This window comes from Nyctereutes procyonoides, unplaced genomic scaffold (assembly GCF_905146905.1).
Source record: "Nyctereutes procyonoides isolate TBG_1078 unplaced genomic scaffold, NYPRO_anot_genome, whole genome shotgun sequence".
Taxonomy (NCBI): domain Eukaryota; kingdom Metazoa; phylum Chordata; class Mammalia; order Carnivora; family Canidae; genus Nyctereutes; species Nyctereutes procyonoides.
Window position 1 is genome coordinate 1,591,033 of NW_026575162.1, and position 9,650 is coordinate 1,600,682.

The following is a 9,650-nucleotide window of genomic DNA, read 5'->3' on the forward strand; positions in this document are numbered from 1 at the left end:
CAGCAGGACAAGGGGATTGCAGAATATTTACGGTTTGGTATTTTTCTGCTCTCACCATCAATAAAGATAACAGAGACAGCTAATAAAAACTAACGTAATTTTCCAGTAGTCTATGTGATAGTATACCTCCTCAAACTCTATACATGAAAACTACTGGCATTTAAGGAAAAAATAGTGCTTTCACTTTTGGCTTTTAGAAATACACTGTGGGCATATCATACAAAGATACATGGCCCTGAGTAACCAGTAACTAAGCGTAGTAAATGTTACCCAAACATCCCATATGGTTGATCTTGTTAAGTAACTTTCCTTCAGAGTACATAATACAGTTAGGAAAATCATATGAAAAAAAAAATGCCCTGAGATATTGCATAAAAACTCTTTAAAAACTGTTTCCTACTTTCCTGAGTCTTATACAAATAGTGTTACAAATTTACCTCACCAAATAGAGATTCCAAATAAGTCTACTTTATTGTTATTGTTTTTAAATGAGGTTAGATGGGAGAAATTCTGATCATTTTATATGGAAAAGAAAATCCTGACTTAAAAACAAAAAGGAAAAAAGAAACTCTCCCAAAATCAAATTCAACACTAGAAAAAGCTATTTTTCTTTTGTGCTCTTTTCTATAAAACTTGTGTCTTCTATTACAGAGTTGGCAAACTACATCCTACAAGTTGAATCCAGATTCTACCTATTTTTATAAAGTTTTATTGGCACACAGCAATACCACCATTTACATAACAGCAATAGCTGCTTCATAGTTTATTACCTGCAACAGAGACCACGTGGTCTGCAAAGTGTAAAGTATTTACTATCTGGCCCTTTATATGAATAGTTTATCAAACTATGTTCTATCATGTCTCATTAATATAAAAATTAGGTATCACTTTCTCATGGATAAATTTAATTTTTCTTTACCTATGTAGAGATAATATGCTACAAAATCCTTCAAAGCTTAATCAATGACTCTCACATATATCAAAAGGCCATTTGAAACTAAGTGGCAACACTTGACTTAAGACAGGTCTCTTTTATTCAGTGTTGTGAATTAGTAACGCTGAAGAGAGGAGTTTGAGTATCTAACTAGAATCTCTTGTAAGAGTCTCTTATAACTCAAAGGTACTAACAAGAACCATGTGTGGATTTTTAAATTTTTTTTAAATTAAAAAAATTAATTGTTATAAACTTAACTGCACCAAGGATATTCTTCACATCACAATTAACTATTGTCTTATAGTTAATACTGTTTGCATGTATCTTCCAAACATTATGGTTCAAGCATAGTTCTCTCTAAAAAGTCAATTCTTACAGGATACTTCTCTTTTCCAATATAAAATTCTCCACAAACTTTTATACTATAGCATTATCTCAGCTAGAGCTGCCATGACAAAGTGCCACAGACTGGGTAGCTTATACAACAGATTCTTATTTTTTTCACAGTTCTGGAGGGTAGAAGTCCAAGATCAAGATGTTGGCAGTTTTGCTTATGTTCCAGGCCTCTCTACTTGGCTTACAGTTTGTTATCTTCTTCCTACATCTTTATATCATCTTCCCTCTGTATTTGTGTCCAAATTTCTTCTTCTTATAAGGTTATCATTGATATTGGATTAGGTCCCACCATAATGACATCATGTAACTTAATTACCTCTTTTAAAACCCTCTCTTTCAAAGATAATTACATTCTGAGGTATTAGGGGTTAGGACTTCAACATATGAATCTTTGTAGGGACATAATTCAGTCTATATCAAGCATAGTGCTAATTATTTAGGCTATAACAAGTTATGTATAAAATGTAATATTATCCGGGGGTACCTGGATAGCTCAGTTGGCTAAGCATCCGACTCGATTTTGGCTCAGATCATGATCAGATCTCAGGGCTGTGCTGGGCTTGAAGCCTCCTTAAGATTCTAAGATTCTCTCTCTCCCTCTCCCTATACCCCTCCCCTGCCCCTGTCCCTGCTGTTGCCCTCTCTCTCTTAAAAAAAAAAAAATGCACCTGCCAATCCTTACTTTATAAGCCCAATAATACTATTCTTGAATTTTAGATCTGAATAAGTGCTACAAAACTTACCTTGCTATTACCTCATTGTGTCATAATTTTCATAATTCTCTAATTATATCATTCTATCTTTTTTCAGAATTGCTTGTTTTGACATATTCTATTATGTAAAACTCTCAATCTTTACTTTGTGAAAGTAAAGCCATAAGAAAGAAGTACTTTACCCAATTAGCTAAGCTTCTTAGATAAAGATTGTCTTTGGACTTAAAAAAAAATAAGATATGAAATTAATCTAGTTTTATTGGATTTTTTGGAGTAATTATTTTCCAACATTAACATACTATATAAAATTGGTATAGAGATTATATAAAATTAGGAATGTTAGCTGTGTTTGATAAATCTGTCTAAATTTTCTATTATATACTCTCTAATACTGAACTAGATTGATTCAGAGGTCTTTACTTCACAAGAAATATCCTAAATTGTTTTTTCTTTTTTTGTTGTTATGTACTTGATTAATTGCTATTTAGGAAAAATAGCAGGTCTAAACATGTGAAGATATAATCTGAAAATGTCAACTTTTAAATATCTTTTTGAGAGTTTTGTTGTGTCAACAGAACTAGTTACAAGTAATATCACTTTGAATTTCTGGTTTTGTTATTTGTTTAGCTGCATTTTGTTATTAATCATTCTCTCCATGTGTCAGCTTCCTTGGGGCTTTAAGGAGGAGATGTTCACAATTTACTCTGGGTATTGAAGGTTTCTTGGGAAGATACACTGTATGCATACAGGAAGTCATCTATCAGCACGCTAGCTCCCAGCTCTTCCAACAGGAGGCTTCCAGCTGGCTTCATAGAGAACTGGAAAAGTAACTCGCTAGGTGAACCAACAACTGGAGTTCAGTGGTTTGTTTTCTTGCCTTCACTGGCAAATAACTGGTTTTGGATCAATAGCCTGTTATCCGTCATGGCGCACCCCTATTGGCATATTTGATGCCAATCCGTATTTAGGTCCTAGATAATCCACACACTTAGCCTATTGGTACTTCTGCCTGGGTGTGTATCAGTGTTCCCTTTCAAGCACTAAGATTAGAGTTGCAGCATGCTTTTCTTTAGCTGACAAATTTACAGTAGTTTGGGAAGGAAAGAAATTGTTAGTGCCACTTTCCTGAAGAATTTGTAATGTATGCGGTATCTCTTACAACTTTGGGAGCTCTTCTTTCAACCTCTTGAATATGCTCAGAAGTAGGAGATACCCAGAAATTGAGTAGTGCAATAAAATGCACCATATTGCACACAAAGCACGGTAGTATATTTCAGAACTGAAAGAGGCCCTCGGTATAATTTTCTAGTAAGACTGCTAACACACTTCTTGGTACAATCAGGTAATACATATTTATATTTAGGATACTAAAGGAAAAAATAATTATTCTGATGAAAATAAAAACTAGACTGTTCAATTTGTTGTTTCTAATAGATTTGGAGGATTAAAACAGAAAATGAGTACAAAAAATGCAGAGTTGTTACCTCCCCTATAAAAGAGGTAGATAAATAAATGAATAAATAAATCAACAAATAAAATGAAATTTAGAAAAAATTTAGTCAACTTTTGGTATGCTTTATTCTTGGTATTTTGCCTGGCATCTTTAGGGCAAAAAAAAACTATAAAAAATAATGAATGAGGAATAGCCAGACTTTGATAATTATAAAAGCCTTAGAAAGCAAGAGAGCTCTACTATCTAATATTTATCCTTAATTATTTTATTTGCTCTAGAACTCTTATACTCATTCTTAAAGATCACTGCTGCACTTTCAAGGTAGTTATCTATGTCCCTTAGTATAAATTCCTGAACACATTTATAGTCACAAGTCAATGCACATTCCACCAATTTTAGCCTTTTGACAAAGGGAAATGATCATTAACCACTCTAAAATTGCTAATTCGACTAAACTGACTTAGTAGTAATCAGCTCTTACCATTCAGTTCAGTCAAATTAGGTGATGATCCATTCCTCCATGTGAATATTATACCAGGTCCCATCCTTAACCTTTTATATTTTCATTTTAAATACTCTCCACCATGTGACCCATGGCCAACTGCATTATCTATATACCGATGAGTCACAGATCAGGAACTTCAGCTTAGATGTTTCTCCCATGTCTAGTTTTATACTAAACAACTTTACATGGATGTCTGACAGGTACCTCAAACTCAACTGGATCAAAAACAAAATTCATATTCTTTGGGGAGGTGTCAATTTCATTGTGGTATAATTTATATACAATAAAGTATATCAATTTTATGTGTACAATTTAACAAGCTTTGAAAAATGTATTCAATGAAGATCTAGAACATTCCAATCATACCAAAATGTTGCCTCCTGCCCTTTGCAATTAATACCCTCTTTCCATCCCTACCCTCTGTTAACTATGAATGTGCTTCTTATCACTAAATTGTTGCCTTTTGTAAAATTTTATATAAATGAAAAATGAAATTATACAGTGCGTAGTCTTTTTTTGAATGGCTCCTTGCAATTAACAGAATGTTTCTGATATTCAGTCATGTAGCATGTATCTATAATTCATTTTATTATATTGCAAAATGGGATTTCATTGCATGGATGTGCCACAATTTGTTTGTTCATTTATCAGTGATGGGCATTTGGGTTTCTTTCCAAATTCTGACTAGCAATTATGAATATGGTCTCCAGAAACATTCACATACAAGTCTTTCTTTATTATTTATCTTGGGTAAAGATCAGGCATTGGAATTGTTGGTGTAATATGGTAAGTGTATGTTTAACTTCATAAGAAATCATTCGTTTTCCAAAGTGTCTGTAGCATTTTGCATTCCCAACAAGATTTCATGAGTCCCAGTAGCTGCATATCCTTATTGACACGAGGTATGGTCAGATTTTTCTTTCATTTTAGCTTGATTCAGTGGATGTTGTTTGGTATCAAATCGTAAGTTTAATTTGCGTTTCCATAGAGACAATTGTGCTTATTTGCCAACCATATATCTTCTATAGTAAAGTGTCTGGTCAAATATTTTGCCCAATTTTTATTTTGTTGTTTATCTTCTCATTATTGAGTTCTAAGTGTTCTTTGTATGTTCTGGATATAGGTTTTGCATATATTTTCAGCCATTCTGTGGTTTGACATTCCATTTTCTTAGATACTTTTAAAGAAGAAAATATTTCAATTTGATGAAATCTAATTTTTTAGTTTTACATAGGTTTTATTTTTATGTAAGTGCTCTACTAAAGAAATGTTGGCCTAACTCAGAGTTACAAAGATTTTCTCCTGTGTTTGCTTCTAGAAAATTTTTAGGTTTTTTGCTTCCATTTTAGATTAATGATTGAAATTAATTTGTATATATAATATGAAGCAAATGTTGAAGTGTGTGTGCATGTGTGCATGTGTGTGTGTGTGTAAGGATATCCAATTACATGAGTACCATTGGTTGAAAAGATTATTCCATTTTTAATGACATTGGAATATTTGTCAAAATCAATTGATCATTCACTTTTGGGTTTATTTCTAAATGCTATATTTCATTGCCTGTATATCTCTCTTTAAACCAAAAGCAGACTGTCTTGATTATTATAGCTTTATATATATTGAAATCAGATAGAATAATTCTGTCAACTTTCTTCTTTTGTAAAATGGTGTTGGCTATTTCAGAACTCCCTCATTTCCATATATATTTTAGAATCAGCTTTTCAAATTCTATTAAAATAAAAAGTTTTCTGGAATTTGGGGTTGTTTTGAATCCATAGATAAATTTAAGGAGAATTTACATTTAATAATATTAAGTCTTCTAATTCACAAACATGTAATATTTCTCAAATTATTAATGTTTTATTTAGTCTGGTACTGCAATGTTTTTAGTTCACTATGTAGAGAACTCTTGCTAAACTATACTTTAATTTTTTTTTGCTATAGAAATGGTGTTTTGAAAATTTTGATTTCCAATTTTTCATTGGTACTATATAGGAATACAATTCATTTTTGTACATTAATTTAGAATCCTACAACCTTATTAAAATTTATTAGCTCTTGAAGCTTTTTTGTATATTTGTCAGTGTCTTCTACAAAGACAATCATGACTTATGGGAATAAAGACAGTTTAGATCTTTCTTTCTAATCTGGATGTAATTTCTTTCTTTTTCTTGCCTTAGTGCACAAAAAAAGAAATATAATACAATATTATATAGAAATGGTATGAGTGAATATCTTTGCCTTGTTCCAGATACTGAGGAGAAAGCGTTCAGACTTTTATTAAGTATCAATGATGTAGGTTGTATGTTTTTCATTGATATTGTGTATCAGACTGAGGAGGTTCCTTTCTATTTCTAGGTTATATCATATGGGTATTCAGTCTGAAAAATGAAAATTTAGCAGATGTTGAGGTTTAATTTTTATTATCCTATCTGTCTAATAGTTTTCTCAGAGAGAAAGCACAGGAAAACCATTATAGATGCTATCCACATTGCGGTGGTGGTACATGCAGTTATCAGTAGAATTACTAGAACAGTGAGAGTTGGGAAGAGAACGAGGCATGGCAGAGTGCTCCTAAAGGCCAGACCCCACAGTGCAGACCCTACCACAGGTGGCAGTTCCCACCTTACTATGAGCGGAGACCCAAAGGGCCTCCACTCCTTGTATTCTGACCCTTCTTTGCAGGGAGAAGTGATGGAATGTGCTGACAATGAGGGTGCAGGAGAACAAGGTAGACCAGTGAGACAGAATGTGTATCGAGATTATATACCATATTCCACAGGGGGCCTTGTTGCCAAAACAGCCCAGAGAGGATGGGAATGAAGAAAATAAGGAAAACCAAGGAGATGAGACCTAAGGTCAGCAGCCACCTCAGTGTCAGTACTGCTGCAACTTCTGGTGTCTACACAGACTCCCAGAAAACCCTAAACCACAAGGTGGCTAAGAGAGAAAAGTAGCCATCCTATAGCTGAGAATTCATCCACTCCCAAGGCTGAGCAGGGCAGGGCTGAGTAAATGCAGGTTTACCATCTCTACCATCATTTGGTTTAGTTATCCAACACAAAGAAATGAAGATAGAATTCCAGCAATAAGAAAGAACAAGATATTAGAGCAGAAAACTTTAAGTGCTTGCTTTTTGCCCACAGACCATCTAAATAGACTATCTACATTGTTTATGCAACATGGTGTTTTTGTTATTTATACCTAGACCTCTCTTTTTGATAATGACAAACGTGATTTTTTTTAAAGCCTGTTTTATCTAAATACATCTTTAAAGGTTTTTAAATTGTTTCATATCTGATCAAGTTGAGACTTTTAAGAGCCTCATTTTTAATTTGTAATAAAAGTTTGCAACTTTATTTTTTTAAAAAAGTCAACAAATGGCAAGGATCTATTAATAAATGGTTAAATTAGAAAATAGTAATATAGAGTAAAATAGATAGAACATCTCAAAAAACTTCCAAATTCAGAAACAAGTTATGCAAAAGATAATATGAATCAAATTTCTATTAGGCTTCTCACTAGCTATACTGAATGCAAGGACAAAATGGAACAATATCTCCAAAAGTATGAAGTAAGGTGATTTTGAAAACATTTTAACAGCAAACTATGAATAAGTTGATTGAAAATAAAGTTAGTTTCAGGCATGAAGAGACTCAGTGAAGTTTATTTCCCTCATAACTTTTTTTTAAGAAGAAAAAAAATGCTAAAATACTTGGTGATCTGTCCTAGCAAAAACAAAGCTAAAGAACACAATTGCATTAAAAAACAGTGATATTGAACCAAGATTTCAATGACAGTGAGTTCCAAAAAGACAGCTGAACAAAAGTCTACAAAGCAGTTAATCTCAATGATGAACAGTCAGTAGAACACACAAGAATAAAGTGGATTCCATTCAATAAGTAGTAATGGTGATGAGGTAAGGGTAATCTTGTCATATACATTTTAAAAGGAAGTTAGAAATTCCAGGAATAACAAAAATGCATAGAAGGAAATTGTAACCCACTTATGCAACCTCTTAAAATATAGCTTAAATTTGAGCCTAATACAGTATAAGAAATAAGAATCTATTTGACTGTACAGACTGAAGCAGTATCTGTTGAGTGGCAGAGGTTTCCTGGCACAGGATTGTTGACATTCCCTGCTCTGAAGATTCAGTTATACTAATCGATTCTATAGTAAATAATATTTCCATATACTTAACATTGGTTTTTATTTTATAGTCTTTCAAATAAACTTATAAACAATGTATAAAAGAGTATTATAATTACACAAAAGACTATAGATGTTATCAATTCTGGCATTGTAAAAGTAATAATGTAGCTGGCAGCAGTAGAGACATACAGGTCTGGAAAAGTGCTTGATAATCAGCTTATACAGACAATTATCGAGGGATACCTGGAGTTGTTGGAAATAAATGGTTTAAATCTGTAATGATAGCCAGTAAAAGAGCTAAAACTAATCTGTATTACATACTTATTAAGTGTATATAAAACTTCAAAAATAGGGATATCTGGGTGGATTAGTCAGTTAAACATCCAACTCTTGATTTCTTGGCTCAGGTCATGATCTTAGGGTAAGGAAGATTGAGCCCTGCATTGGGCTCCATGCTGAATGTAGAATCTGCTTAAGATTCTCTTTCTCCCTCTTCCACTGTCCTTTCCCCCATCAAAAAAAAAAAAAAAAAGTTTTATTTTGTAGAATTGTCTTGGCCAATTCTACTACAACCTCTAAGTTTCTGAGGTTTTATCTGTTTTACTTTACTCTTTTAATTGTGTATAGACCTCATCATTTAAGTCCAGAAACAAAATTTAGGGTAGATGAGGCTAATGGAAGTGGTATAAGCAAACTGAGTTCTACTTTCACACTCAGGACTCAGTATTATCTACATTTGATACATTTTTAAATGGAGCTATAGGTGCATTATGTACAGTGCTAGTAGTTACCAGGTGGATTAAAATCTGAAAGATTTGTCAATTTTTCAAGTGTCTTTTTCTGAGGTTGTGAATTTGAAATCCCTCAGGAAGTCAATGGATATTTAAATAAAAGAAACCACCAATGAAGAGAAACTGTGTCAAAAGGATTGTAACTGCCATCTTAACTCTAAGCACTTACTGTCAACCAGGAAGAAAGCCCTATGTCTTCACACATTCTAACTGTGCAAGAAAACTTGCATATAAAGATTTTTGCATGATACACCGATAATGAAGCAGCAGAGGCAAAAATTAAGAAACAATTCCATTTATAATTACACCAAAAATAATAAGATATTTAGGACTAAACCTAATCACAGAGGTGAAAGACCTGTACTCTGAAAACTATAGAACACTATGAAAAAAAAAATAAAGATGACACAAAGAAATAGAAAGACATTTCAGACTCATGGATTGGAAGAACAAATATTGCTAAAATGCCTATACTACCCAAGGCAATCTACACATTTAATGCAATCCCTATCAAAATGCTACCAGCATTTTTCAGAGAATTGGAACAAACAATTCAAAAATTTGTATGTAACAAAGACTCTGAATAGAAAAAGTGGTCTTGAAGAAGAAAAACAAACCTGGAGGCATCACAATTCCAGATTTCCAATTATATTACAAAGCTGTAGTAATCAAAACAATATGGTACTGGCACCAAAATATACAC

General features: G+C 32.9%; 1 pseudogene; it reads left to right on the top strand.

Annotated features, from left to right (window-relative positions):
* LOC129503015 (Y-box-binding protein 1-like) overlaps positions 1 to 7,016 on the top strand; it is a 159,655-nt pseudogene extending 152,639 nt beyond the window's left edge.
* Positions 7,017 to 9,650: the final 2,634 nt, after the last annotated feature.